Source organism: Pelobates fuscus, chromosome 6, assembly GCF_036172605.1.
Source record: "Pelobates fuscus isolate aPelFus1 chromosome 6, aPelFus1.pri, whole genome shotgun sequence".
In the NCBI taxonomy this organism is placed as follows: Eukaryota; Metazoa; Chordata; class Amphibia; order Anura; family Pelobatidae; genus Pelobates; species Pelobates fuscus.
Genome location: NC_086322.1, coordinates 130,651,154 through 130,665,107, shown reverse-complemented (window position 1 = coordinate 130,665,107; position 13,954 = coordinate 130,651,154).

Sequence of the window (13,954 nt, the reverse complement as noted above, 5' to 3'; positions counted from 1 at the left end):
ACAAAAGTGTCACTTTCATTATTGTGCAAATGGATTCCAAAACTGGTATCGCTGCCGATAGGCATGTATGCAACTATGCAGAGCTTGCAATAACGCACACATGGCCTGTCTCTAGCGAATTGGTGTCAACGGGGTATAAAAAGAGTTATACAGTTAATAGGGAAAGAAAGGATTTGTCAATTTGCAGATTTACAGATTTTGGATCTTAACTCATATTTATTGGCATTCAGCAGTAAAAAACTTTTGGTTGCAGGTACAGCACTCATTGAGCGTACTACGACATTGTTGCTTCCCCTTAGCCCAGAGATCTATTTGCTTCACATGTTGCCTCCAACCTTTCCGAAACATGCTGCTACATTAGCGGTGCACATCTAATTGGCAGCAAAGACATGCATAGCGAGACTTTGGAAATCTCCTAATAGTCCTGATATTAGATTAGTTATAGAGAAAATAAACCGTACCAAAAAATATGAGGAAATGGCAAATAAAATTATGGATATGATGGGCAAATTTACCAAAGCATGGGGACAATGGCAAGAATAAATAATGATGGGGCGCTGCAGGGAAACAGAATGGGTGACTCCGATTGTATCGTGAACATCTTGAGAAATTGTACTTAGAACATCTCATGGAATTGTATTATTTTTTTAAAAAAAATTGGTGTATGTTTGCTTTTGTTTACTTTTTCTATTATTTTTTAAAAATGAAAAAAATGAATAAAATTTGTATAAATGTTACATTGTATGCTGGAATTGATAATTATGGCCCAATAGGGTACTGTTGTGGTTTTCTTTGAATGAAAGTCTTTGATGTAACAATTGAGATTTGTTTACAATAAAAATAAAAAAAAATAAAAGAGAAGGAAAAAGGGTGGATTCCAGTATTGTCAAAGATACCATGGTTCCCATTACTGTGCAAGAGAGTCTGGAAGACCATTGGCAGCTGCCTTTGAGAGCCAGGGCCCAGTTCTTCATCCTAATCCTGAGCACCTAACCTTAGGGGGTTAAATCTTGAAAAGGAGAGACTCCAATAATGAGGCTATTCTTAAGCTGCGATAAATACTCTTTTAAAGTCTAGAAAAAGGTCTTACTTGTGTTATCAGAGTGTGGGATACCTTCAAAAACTGGGCGTCAAAGAAGAACGTGGATTTTCTCCATCCATCTCATTCTGAGGTTCTGGAATGCTTACAAGAAGGATTGGACAGGGGTCTTAGCCTTAGCACATTAAAGGTACAGTCTTCGGCACTGTGTAATTTGTTCTGAGCTTCAGATCCACTGATTGCAAGGTTATTTAAAGCTGCATTGATGATTAGACCTCCTACTAGAAATTGCACTACTCTATGGGATCTCCCTCTAGCATTAAACGCACTAACAAAATCTTTTGCTCCATTGGAAGGGTTAAACTCTACACTTGTCACTTACAATATATTATTCGTGATTGCTATAACTTCTGCAAGAAGAATGTCTGAAATTAAAGCATTATCTTCTGATGAATCAATGTCTCAGGTATTACGACAGGGTGTGCTTGAGAACCAAACAGGTTCGTATCAAAGGTCGTATCTCATTTTCACCTGAATACAGAAGTGGTCCTTTGTTCCTTTTTTCCCAATCCTACATGAGAACAGGAAATAAAAGTACATCAATTGGATGTAACAGAGCATCTAATCCAGTATCTATTGATTTCCAAGTCCTTCAGGAAGACAGATAAACTATTTGTCCTCCCTTCAGAATCAAGAAAGGGTGAAGCATCTTCATCTACCTTAAATTGTTAGATATTGATAGTCATCCAAAAAGCATACTACCTAAAGAATCTTTCTCCACCTGACAAGATAAAAGCACATTCTACAAGAGTTCTATTCACATCTTGGACTAACTGGTCTGGGGTTCCATACGATGACATCTACAGTGCAGCAACTTGGTCATCTCCTATGACCTTCATCAAACAGTATAAATTGGATGTGGCATCTCCTTCCACCTCTTTTGGCAGAGTTGTTTTGTCTTCTGTGTCCTCTATTCATTCAATTTTGTTATTCAGCAGTATTGGTGGGTGTTTATTATGTATTATCTTTTTTACCCTCCCATTACATTAAAAATTTTAGCTTGGGTATTACCAATAAGTGATACTGCCATAATTAGCCAGGAATAAGTAAAATATATACAATACTTACAGTAATTTTCTTCCTGGCTATCTTTCATGGCGGCATCAGGATTCCGCCCAACAAATTATTTGAGCTTGATAATTAGACTTAAGGAGGTACCTTTTATGCCTAACAGTCTGATTAATTAGTTTAATTAATTCCTGTCCTGTGATGGCTGTGGGTGGAGCTACCCATAAGTGATGCTGCAATGAAAAATTGCAGTGGAAGGAAAATTGCGGTAAGTATTGTATACATTTTCCATATTTGCATTACAAGAGGTCTGGCTATAAGTAAGCAATTTGGGTACAGTATCAAGTTATATAGCCTAATCCCCCTTTTGGACATGTAATAAGAGCAATCCAATTCAGTGTAATGGCGTTAGTGATGAGCAGATCAAACAGAAAAAGGGAGTCATTATTGACGGAGCTGCAGTCATAAAGAAGATGCAACATAGTGATGGTGATCTAAATCCATGGTCTTGTGATGTGTAAAAAACCTGGTTGAAGTACTGAAAGACTTCCAGAAATTTTGAATGGTGGATATTTAGGACCATTGTTTTCAGTGTGGAGGGCAACTAGCATTTTATTAGCATCTCAGGAACTTCAAAAAACCTTAAGCAGATCTATGCTTGGCTGGTACAGAAAACAGAAGGAGACTTATTCAGAAGGAATATGGAAAGCTAAATATCCATTAATTGCTATAAAACATCTAAAATTATGTTATGCCCATGGTTACAACATGAAATATGTATGGATAAGCACTTAAGGGAACCTATAGTTTCAAAAGTAACAATTATATTTTCAGGATAATAAGTTTAATATGATAACTGTGACCAGTGTTCACTCCCCTTTGATGTCAAAAAGTGAAGTTAAATATTACTTGCTTCGTTTATAGCGCCAAGACACCTCCATATTTGTCAGAATGCCTGCTGACTCTTCAGCATTCTCGTCTAATGTAATGCTTCTCATAACATTGAAAAAAAATAGCATTTTTTTTTAGATTTTCTAGCTAGCCAAACCAAACGTCAAAACTGTTCTTATTTTTTATACACATTTACTTATTGGAAAAGTAATTATTCACCCAGACAATGTGTGAAACTGAAATGAGCCAAACTGGATTAAAAAAAACATGTTGTGCCAATGTTCTTTCCAATTAAATTCATTACACAGGCAGTAACCTGCAGACAGAACCATCTGCCAGCAACACTTGTATTTTTCAATACATGATTATGGAAGAGGAGAAACGAAGACACCTTCACTGTGCTTTAGACGTTTATAAAGCTTTATTGAGGCACATATTGCATATTAATTAAATTGTGTTATTGTGTAAATAGAAAACTAATATAAAAATGAGTATTTTCCATTTCCTCAATCGGTAGCTGTAACATAAAGACTCATAATGTATTTGTGTATTTATCAGTTTGGACTTGGCAGATATAACTTGCTTAATTCACTGTAGTGCTGAATCTTCTGATTAATCTAGAGAGTGTAAACCCATAAACAAATAGATACAGTACTGAAAACACTAAATACTTACAGACATACAGCCAAGTGGCCAGAAAGGCATGTAGATAGGTCCCAAAGACCTAAAAAACAGCAAGGAATCATCCCAGTTGTAGTTCACCACTATGCTAACAAAGGTGTAGATAATAATTCTGGTGTAAATGCTTCCAAACCAACATTAGAAAGGTGCTCAATGTCCAACCGGTTTCGTCCCATATAGACTTTCTCAGAGAGAGCTCTAGAAATCTAAAAGTGAATGAGTAATTAACGTATATCTCAAGGTAGGAAACCATCAGCACTCCAGATGTTGGACTACATCTCCCATAATGCTTTTACATCCACAATGTTGGCAAAGCAACAAGGGAGAGGTAGTCCACAACATCTAGAGTGACGAAGGATCCCTATCCCTATTTTGTCTCATTGTATTTAGGAATGCGGATGATATTTTTAAGGCAGTAACATAGAAAGTATTGTTGCCTATTTTAAATTGTGTTTTAATAAATACCTATGAAACCTTCCACTTGATATTGGAGCCTTTATTCTAGGATTGTTTTCATTAAGACAATACCGAGGTTGGGCATTGATTTTGGGTGATTACTCTTGGCACACAGCCCAGAGGTATACTAGGGAGTAGCGGAGAAGGCTTTGTGCAAGACACACAAATTTGTCAGCCACAGCCTCAAAAATCAAATTTCTCAAACAAATAAATCACTAATAATAAAAAATAACAACGTTGCTGGATATTCAGTTTACCAGGTCAACACGAGCAGCAAAATTAATTAAAACATTTCTTGTTGAAAGGTTGTATCCTGTGAGAATGCTATATTAAACGCCATTGAGTTATCCCATAAGGGTCATTGGTCTGCCAGTGTTTTTGTACAGACTTTGCATAGCTTTTCTCCTGGCTTTATAAACCATGAATGGCTACTTTTGATAGTTTTTGAGTTTTGCTCATAATTTTAGCCATATCTGGGTGTTAAACTGGGACCTAAACACTTCCTATAACATTTTATCAGCACTAGATAAAAAAAAGATCAATTTGTCTAATAGAGGAAGTAACATTTTTTAGAAAACACATTTTAAACATTAATGTTGCCTGTAATTGACAAAATTAAAGTCAATGAGTATCTAATTCACTCTCAGGAATTTGGGATTGATACAGTGTTGCTTTATGCAAGTACACATCAGCTTGTTTGCCAGAAAATTCTCGAGTGAACGTTTAATTAAATGTCAGGGGAGATTACTGACGCAATACTTTTTTTTTTTGTAATGCACAAAGTTAATAGTGGAAAGGAATGGCTGATTATATCTATGCATGTGAATGCTTGGGAAAAAATAAACAAACGTTCTCAATTAAATAAGAAACAACCAAACAACCCCATCATGTCTTTATTAGACACAGCAGGCCATTAATATCAGAGAATTCAAAAGATCAAGATGTAGGAAATGGCAGATCATGGGTCATGCCAGGTCACATATCTCAGCTTTATTTAGTTTTCACATTACATCACAATTAACTCAGCGAGAATATTGAACAATTTGTTTTTGCTGTAACATCCACAGCAGGCTCATTATAATGTAAACATATTATGTTTTTCACAAACACAGGATCTAGTTCTCAGAGGAGGCTCCTCTTGATTGTCCATTAAATTTCAAATAGTTTTTATTCTTTTTCATAATTTTTTAAAATTCTTACATGATTGTAACTTATTTGAAAGATGTTCCAGAAATTAGAAAAGAAGTTAGATATGTAGTGTAATCATTTTGTAATCCTCACCTAACATGCTAGGAAGAGAAACAAGACTAACTGAGATGGTACCAAGACTTACCTGCTTTTGTAACACAACTTGTGTGTTCCCCACCGACCAGCAATTCCACAGAGCAAAAACCCTAAAAAGTAGGCTAAACCTGCTTTATCTGACCTCAGGACAGGCAGATGCAGGCTTATGTGAAAATAGTTGCTGATTTTATGATGGAAGAGTTGTAAATGGAGCATAACCTTTAAAAGTTTTGTATATTTGTCATTAATAGGCTACCAATTCACAGCGGGGGAAGAAGTAACAACCCATTATTATTATTATCATTATTATTTCCATTTATATATGCCCAACAGATTCCGTAGCGCTTTGAGTACTGCTGCTTTGCATATGTTAAAATAGAACTAGGGAAGCTTAACCCAGATCATGCACTACTAAGGTCGGTGTTTCTGAAATGAACAATTTTAAATGCATATAAATAAATCTGTAAACTTACAAAACATATAAAAGCATCACTGAATTATAGAAAAAATAGAGAGAATGTGTCAGGTTGCTGTTGGTTAATGGTAGGTAACCCCTAGGTAGAATATAACTAAGAGAAGAGAACAAAAAAAGCCAAAAAGGAATAGGTAGACTGTAGATCTAAACACTTCCCCTTCAAGCTTTAAAAATATTTGAGCAACCCCATCTACACTAGTAGAAATTAAATAGAATAAAATGTAACTATTAATTCTATAGTGTTAAAATCCCTATATATCATAATGAAAAATGAAAGAAAATGGGGGGAGGGAGGGAGAGGGGGCCGGGAACAAACAAAAGGAGATAAATGCTAAACAGTACTATCCTTATCAGTTAATAGCACCTATGGCACAGAGGTTTCCAAAATAAAAATAATGAGATAGCATCAGTATACCAAAAACCTCAGTTAGGTAACTAATCTCCCAACTCCCATCACCCAGTGCCAATGTAATAGCAAAATCTCCTATCCCCCTAACGATGCAGCCGAAACTACCTTGTGGCTACAGCAAAAGGTCTGTTAAAATAATATAGCAGGGTGGCTAATCCGGGAAAGAAATGTAGGCTGCAGCATAATCCCCTGTCACGCCTGCCACCCTCTGCTACTAATGTCCCGACGCGCGTTTCGACGAGTATCGGCTCTTCCAAGGGAACCAAAGCATCAATTTCAAGTTAAAACATTGGAATATGGTCTTACCACATAGCCATAAAGTGTTATGTCTACCACTTCTTCAAAGTATGCCACCTTCCACTCCACCAAGGTTAACAACACACCACTGCCATATTCCTACTGTGGGACAAAACATTAGATAGTCTCTGAAGATTATTATGAAATCAGCTGTCAGAGATTGACAGCTAACTATGGCCTAAATACTGTGCTGGTTTCTGGCAATGATTTCTAAACTTTGTGAGTTACTCATTGTTTTTGACATACTCAAAAATAAGAAATGTATTAACCATCATCTGCCAGGAATCCCACAAAGTTAGAAACCATCATCAATTTCAAACGCTTCACTTTTGTCATTGCCGTTAATCACACACTCTTCAGATCGATATTCCAAGAGCATGAGTTTTTTTGCAGTAGCGTCAGGGAAGGGAAAACTGAATAATGACATTAGTGGAGGGGGTGAGAGAGCATAGGTATGAGAAAGTTTTGAAATACATTTTCAATTCTACTTATTTTACTTCTAAAGATTTTGCAACAAATGGAAATTCATGCTATTTGGATATATTGGTCTCTGTTTTAGATCGCATTATCCCCAATGTAATGCATTTTCAGCGTTACATGTAACTATCCCTGCTCTGGGAGGAGTTTAGAAAATAAATCGCAGAGAAAGTAAGAAAATGAAAGGAAACCACCAAGCTCAGTAGAGCAGTTGGTATTTTTCCTCATATTAACATAGAAATTTAAAGTTGAGCTGAGAGCAAGGCTGCATGAGGACCCAGGCCCAGATGGGGTCTGTGAGGGGTTCCTTTCTGTCACTTGGTCACTTTTATTTATTTATTGCTGCCGTTTATAAAGCACCAACATTGATTAAACAGATCAATACAAAAGGTAGAATACCCTACGCGTGAGCTTACAATCTAAAACGTCAAAATGGGGAGATGAGACAAGAGGTAGCAGAAGAGGAATTTGGAGGTGATAGCAGAGAGAATTAATCAGATAACTGCAATAACAGATAACATGTTAAGGAAATGAGGAGGTGATTGACTGTGGACCCAAACAGCTGGAAGAGCATTCTATATAGTTAGAAAAAAACAAGGTGGGCAGGCTGAGCCAAGTAGAATTGAAGAAGCTTTGATGCAGAGATGTTTGAGGATTTGGTCTTAAAGTTGTAGCATTTAATTGAGGAGGCTTTGTTGGTTTCGGGGTTCCTCTGTGTGTATCAGTGACATGCTCGTTTTGTAATGATGTCTCATTTTGTTCAGTTTGGAGGAGTTGTAAACATTTAGTCCTACTGACTAGTTTGGCAGCAGAGCAGTTATGGTGACCAGTAGCCCTGCAATATTAATGGTATCTGTAGGCTCGGTTTTGAGCCGAGGTATAAGACAACCTACTTTGTCTGCTGGCTGTGATTGTATCTGTAGGTTCATCTCTGAGCTGAGCTATAACACTAATTTGCTCTGTGGCTACGGAGGTTAGAGGCTCCTTAGCCTCTTGTTGTGATAGTATTAGCAGATACTTATTCTGGTGTAGCAGAATACATAAGAGACCAAGGTGTACGTTCACCTGGTTTCTCTGACAAAAGTCATTCATTAATAGTGTTGCGGTTTCCCCACTCAGACTATATTTTGTATCTTCCTTCCATTGGAAATCATGTTCTAGTTGTTACAGCAAGGTATCATTACTTCTACCTTAATAAATCTAAGGAATTAGCTGCTGCTGTATCTCTGGCTGTTCTCTCTCTCCACCTAGTGGACATTGTATTACTTCTGCCTCTATCCTAATTGGTTCCAAGATAAGCTATGTTCATATACATTGGGTAGCTCTCACCTTTTGTAAACAACACAAGACACACTTGAAGACCTCCATATAATATCAACCCCTTTCGCATGATGTAATGAAAGTATTTGTATGATGGGTTCAGCATCAGTATTTTAGGTGAGAGTTAGTATTTGAATATTTATCAATAATTTTGGTTTCAAGAAGGTTATTGTTCTCTTTGCTGTATGTAGAGTTATGCCCACTGGCTATACCGGAGGACATTTTTTCTTTTTACATTTATTGCAGTTAGCATGCTTATCTCACTTTTTAAAATGAACATAGGACCCATCGATACGGTGATGTAGCGATAAGCTTAACACGATATGGCCATATGGTTAACCAAATTCCCATATTTGGTTGCAAAGATATGTGATTTTAAGTAGCCTATTAAAATGTAAACCTGTACTTTGTTAGAACTCTGATTTTAGATACTACAAAAGCACTAGATGACTGAGCAACATGTTCAGTCTGTTCTGGGTTTTTAACTGGTGGTCTCTGCCAAGTCACACAACCTTATGGCCTTCCTATACCACCCCTAGTCCATCTTTATTGGTTGCCACAGTCAATCCGAGCATGGGACATGGACGCGCCCTCATGTGAGGATCTGGAGCACGTTTAGCCATGCCTCTAAGCTGAGGAATACCATGTAGAACTGAAGACCCCAGGAGGTGCTAGGGTGACAAGGAGTCGCAGATCCAAGGAGCCAAGGTATAAAAAAGTGAGGCCATGACATGTAGTTAGCACCATGAGAATTTGTGAAAGTTCATACATAGGTTAGCAATTCATAGCTTTAATTTATTGTGAAAATAATTTATTATAATATCTGCATAGGGGAATGTAATACACTTTCCAGAATAACGTTCTGTACATCTCATGAGCTTTCTAGCCAAACATCTTATTGACCATAAGCAGGGGATTAGAATGGAGAACATGTACAGCCATCAGCTATCCAGAGTTGCACTTCTAAACTAATTTAAATAGTCATGTTCCTGTATTCTGTTATCAACATTTTGAAAGAGTGTTCTGAATGGAAAATGTCACCCCTGTCATCAGCTGTTACCTAATATCATATAAACATGGTCTTCAGTCCTGTGCTGAATATCAAGTTAGGAGGCTTCAACAAATGAAAAAGAAGTTAAAAATCTTTATTTTAAACAAAACATTTCATTTACAGCCTAATGTTTATAATAAAGCTCAGTGACTGGGTGGCCAGGTCAGTTTGGAGAAAGTTTGCAGAGCTGGCCTCTGGCAGAAAAAATAAACTTGTCATGGGAGTGAATTGTAAGAATAGTTTTAAGATATCCATGAGATAAAAACAAAGCAAGTTTTTTTTAACAATATATCTAAAGATGGTAAAAGTATGTTTAGATTTTATATTATAAGTGGGTATTAACAGGGGTGAAGTTCACAAATTTCTGATTGATGTCTTCTGTTGAATACTGCCCTGTACTTTGCAAATATACATTCAGTAGTCATTTTTTTTTTATGTACAGTGGCTCATTAACACAAAAATATCAAGCAGCTTATCGTAAAGATAGAACTCAATAAACAAAGCATGCAGTTAAACAAAGCAAACAAATTAATAAAACACAAAGTCTAAGCATCTTTGACCTTGGTATGAGCCATGTGTAGTAATGCCATTCATCTCTAAAAGCAGCTAATGTCTTTCTTTTGGGAGTTTCATGTACTGCAAAATGGTGCAATATCCAAAAAATAAACACCAAAAAACTTCAAGGGAACAGTGTTCTGCGCAATAAACAAATAAAAATAAAAATAAAAATAATAATAATAATAATAATAAAAAAAGCCATATTAATAACAGAAGGAAAGACATTTTTTTAATGGTCAGGTTTGTTCACGCTATGAGAAAACATATTTACAAAAAAAGGTGAAATAAAGAACCTTGAAGCAGCTGAATTCTAGCAACAGATGACTTCTAGGTCCTGCTGCTGTCATTTTAGAAAGCAAACATCTGGAACATGATCACGGGTACAGAACAACTCAATACTGGAAATATACAGCTCGTTTTGCTAGGCCATAATGCTCTTACAGCCATAACGCTGTCAAATCAGTAGTTGAGATGTAGCCCACATCATCTAGAGTGCCAAATATTACATACTTCTGTTAATAGAATGAAATTGTGAGGAGAAGCAGGTTCCTGAGAAGGATCCGGGAAATATTACTTAAACCAGGAAAGGGCAGTGCCAGATATGCCGAAGGAGAGAAGTCTATTAAAAAAAAAATGGTGCCCTACTTTCTCCCAAATATAGCTGGGAGAAAAAGACCGAGGCTATGCTTAGTTTATGCAGTGATGAGTTAATTTGTTACTTTACTTTGGTTAGTATAGTTACATTGGAATGTTGGGGATAGAAGTCAGTTTGCATGGGGTCAGGTAATTTGTTAGATGATAGAAAGTGATCCAAGTCAGTGGTTCACAACCTTTTTTCACTTAAGTACCCCTTGGAAGCCCATTTCCATAGATTGTACCGCTCATATTAGAGAAATGTTTGTTATTAATATAGTTGCTGTTATTTCAAATACAAATACAAAAAGAGAAGTCCTGCGCTTAAGCAGCAAGGACTACAACACACATCAGCCCCAATATATAGTAAAAACCAAAGAAAAGAAAATGTTACTTGCGCTTTCTCCTTAATCCCTATGTATATTTAGACAAATGGAGGTCATTTAGTTGCTCCAATGGCCATTGGAGGGATGCCCGCCTGCCAACGTCAAGGCAGACCCCCCCTAAGCGGGTCCTAACACTGACCCTTCAGCCTATTTACTTTGTATCACACAGCCTGGTTACAATGCTGCTACCCATCCCATGTGTTCCCTATTAAGGGTTAATAAGTAAAGGGGTGTATATAAAAAATACCCCCTTCTCTCTCATTAGAGATATCTTTGCCAGAAGCTCAAGGAAGCAGGCTGAAGGGTCAGTGTTAGGACCCGCTTAGGGGGGGTCTGCCTTGACGTTGGCAGGCGGGCATCCCTCCAATGGCCATTGGAGCAACTAAATGACCTCCATTTGTCTAAATATACATAGGGATTAAGGAGAAAGCGCAAGTAACATTTTCTTTTCTTTGGTTTTTGCTGTTATTTCAAATGTATATGCTTTTGTCTACCCCAGGCTCCCCTGTTATTCTGCCCCAGGCTCCCTCTGCTTCCCCTCTGCTCCATGCTCCCTCTGCTCCTCCTCTGCCCCAGACTTCCCTGTTTTTCTGTCCCATGCTCCCTCTGCTTTTACTTTTCCCCAGGCTCTCCCAACTCATCCTCTGCCCCAGGCTCTCCCAACTCCTCCTCTGCCCCAGGCTCTCCATGCTTCTCCAGACTACCCCTGCTTCTCACTGTGCAGATAGGCACACTGACACAAATGCAGATACACAGACACATACACTGACACATGTACAGATACACAGATACAGACACACACAATCATGCAAAGACACTGATACACACACTGGCACACATATAGATGTACAGACACTCAAATCCAAGATACACATACAAATACAAACACTGCCGCACATACAAATACAGACACACATACAAATACAAATACTGCCACACATACAGATACAAACATTAACACACATGCAGATACACACAGACTCACATACAGATGCCTCAACTGCTACACATACAGATGTACAGACACACAGATACAAAAACTGCCACACATGCAATACACAGCCACACAGATACAAACAATGACACGCATGCAGATACACAGACACACTGGTGAAAACACTGACACACATACAGTTGTACAGACAGACATATACAAACAATGACACACACACAGATACAGATACACACACTGACACACAGATACAAACACTGACACACATGCATATACAGACATACATGTAGGTGCACAGACACAAACACTGAAACACATTCAAATGCACAGACACACATACAGCTGCACAGATACTGATACACACACTGACATATATACAGATGTACAGACAAACAGATCCAAACAATGACACACATATACACACATACAGATACACACACTGACACACATGCAGATAGACTCACATGGCAACACATGTAGATATACAGACACATATGCAGTTGCAAAGGCACACTAATACACATGCAGCTACAGATACACATACAGATGTACAGACACACAGTGCCACACATGTAGATACACAGACACAGATGCAAACACTAATACACATACAGATGTATAGACACACAAATACAAACACAGATGTACAGACATACAGATGTACAGACTGAACGGATCTGGGTGAATTTTGTATATGTGGTTCACCCAGATCCCCTGGTTCCGAGGATATTTAAATATATATATATATATATATATATATATATATATATATATATATATATATATATTATGGGGTTATTGCATGTTTTGGGGTCCCTGTGATATGTTTTATAATACTGTATTTTTCTGCCTGTGATAATTAAGTTAGTCTATTGTGTTGAGATAATTGTATCACAGGCAGAGGGGAGGATTTCTGATGTAAAGAGTGTTAGCTGTGTTGTAATGTGTTGATTGGTTGTTCTTCAAAACCCTGTGGGCAGTACTATGTTTGTAGAATGTGAATAAACGAGGCTGTATGTGCCAGTACAGACAGATCTTCATCTTGACCCTCAACACGTAATCTTGTCTCGTGATTGGAGGGGACAGCTATATTCACACTGGGGATTGCTATGCTCTACATACTCCCTTGAGCTTTAATCACTTAGCTCTTTTAAGAGCTTGTTCCTGACACGCTCTCCTGGAGGAGAGGTCTTCCCCACACGGTCCTGGAGGACAGAAGCTGATCCAGGGTGGACAGAAGACAACGAGACTCCAGTTAAGCTACGGCGATTGTGGAGTCTGCGGTGGTTGTGGTGTGCGGTGCGGTGCTTGTGGTCCTCGGCGCAAGCTAGGAAGCGTCCATTAAAGGAAGATTCTGTTACAGGAAGAACTAATATCTATATATGCAATCCTCATGAATCTTGCATACAGTTTGGCTGATAGAGGTTTCAAATTTGCAGATCTAAAAAAATGTGTTGAGATCTGCAGCAAAATAAACTTTTTATATGTGTTTCAAAACATGAATGTCATAAATGCACTGTGTATAAATAATCATTCAGTAAGTACAATCAAGAAAAAGATCAAAGTTAAAGGAGAGTTTTACCAGTTGTTTTTGTACCCATTTTATGACTTTTCATGTTTATAAAAATTTTGTAAATACTATCCCGCAAGGCTCCACAACTGCAATCACTGGGGAAAAAAAAACCAAGAAAACAACAAAACTATTTTTAGCAAGGAACCAGTGGCATTTCCTTATGCATAGTTTCTCTGTGCCCTTTTAATGTTTTCAAATAAGAAATACAAGAATTTAAACAGTGTTTGGATAGGAAGGTGCCAGCATTTTATTGTGCTTTCATGTTTAAAGCGGACGGTAATGCAAGAAAGTGGGAAAGACAAACCCAATGCTGCAGTCTATCACGGTCATTCAGTAAAGTATGGTCAGGAATTCAAAGTGAATTTAAAATATTAAGGCAAAATAACCAAAATGGTAATAATCTT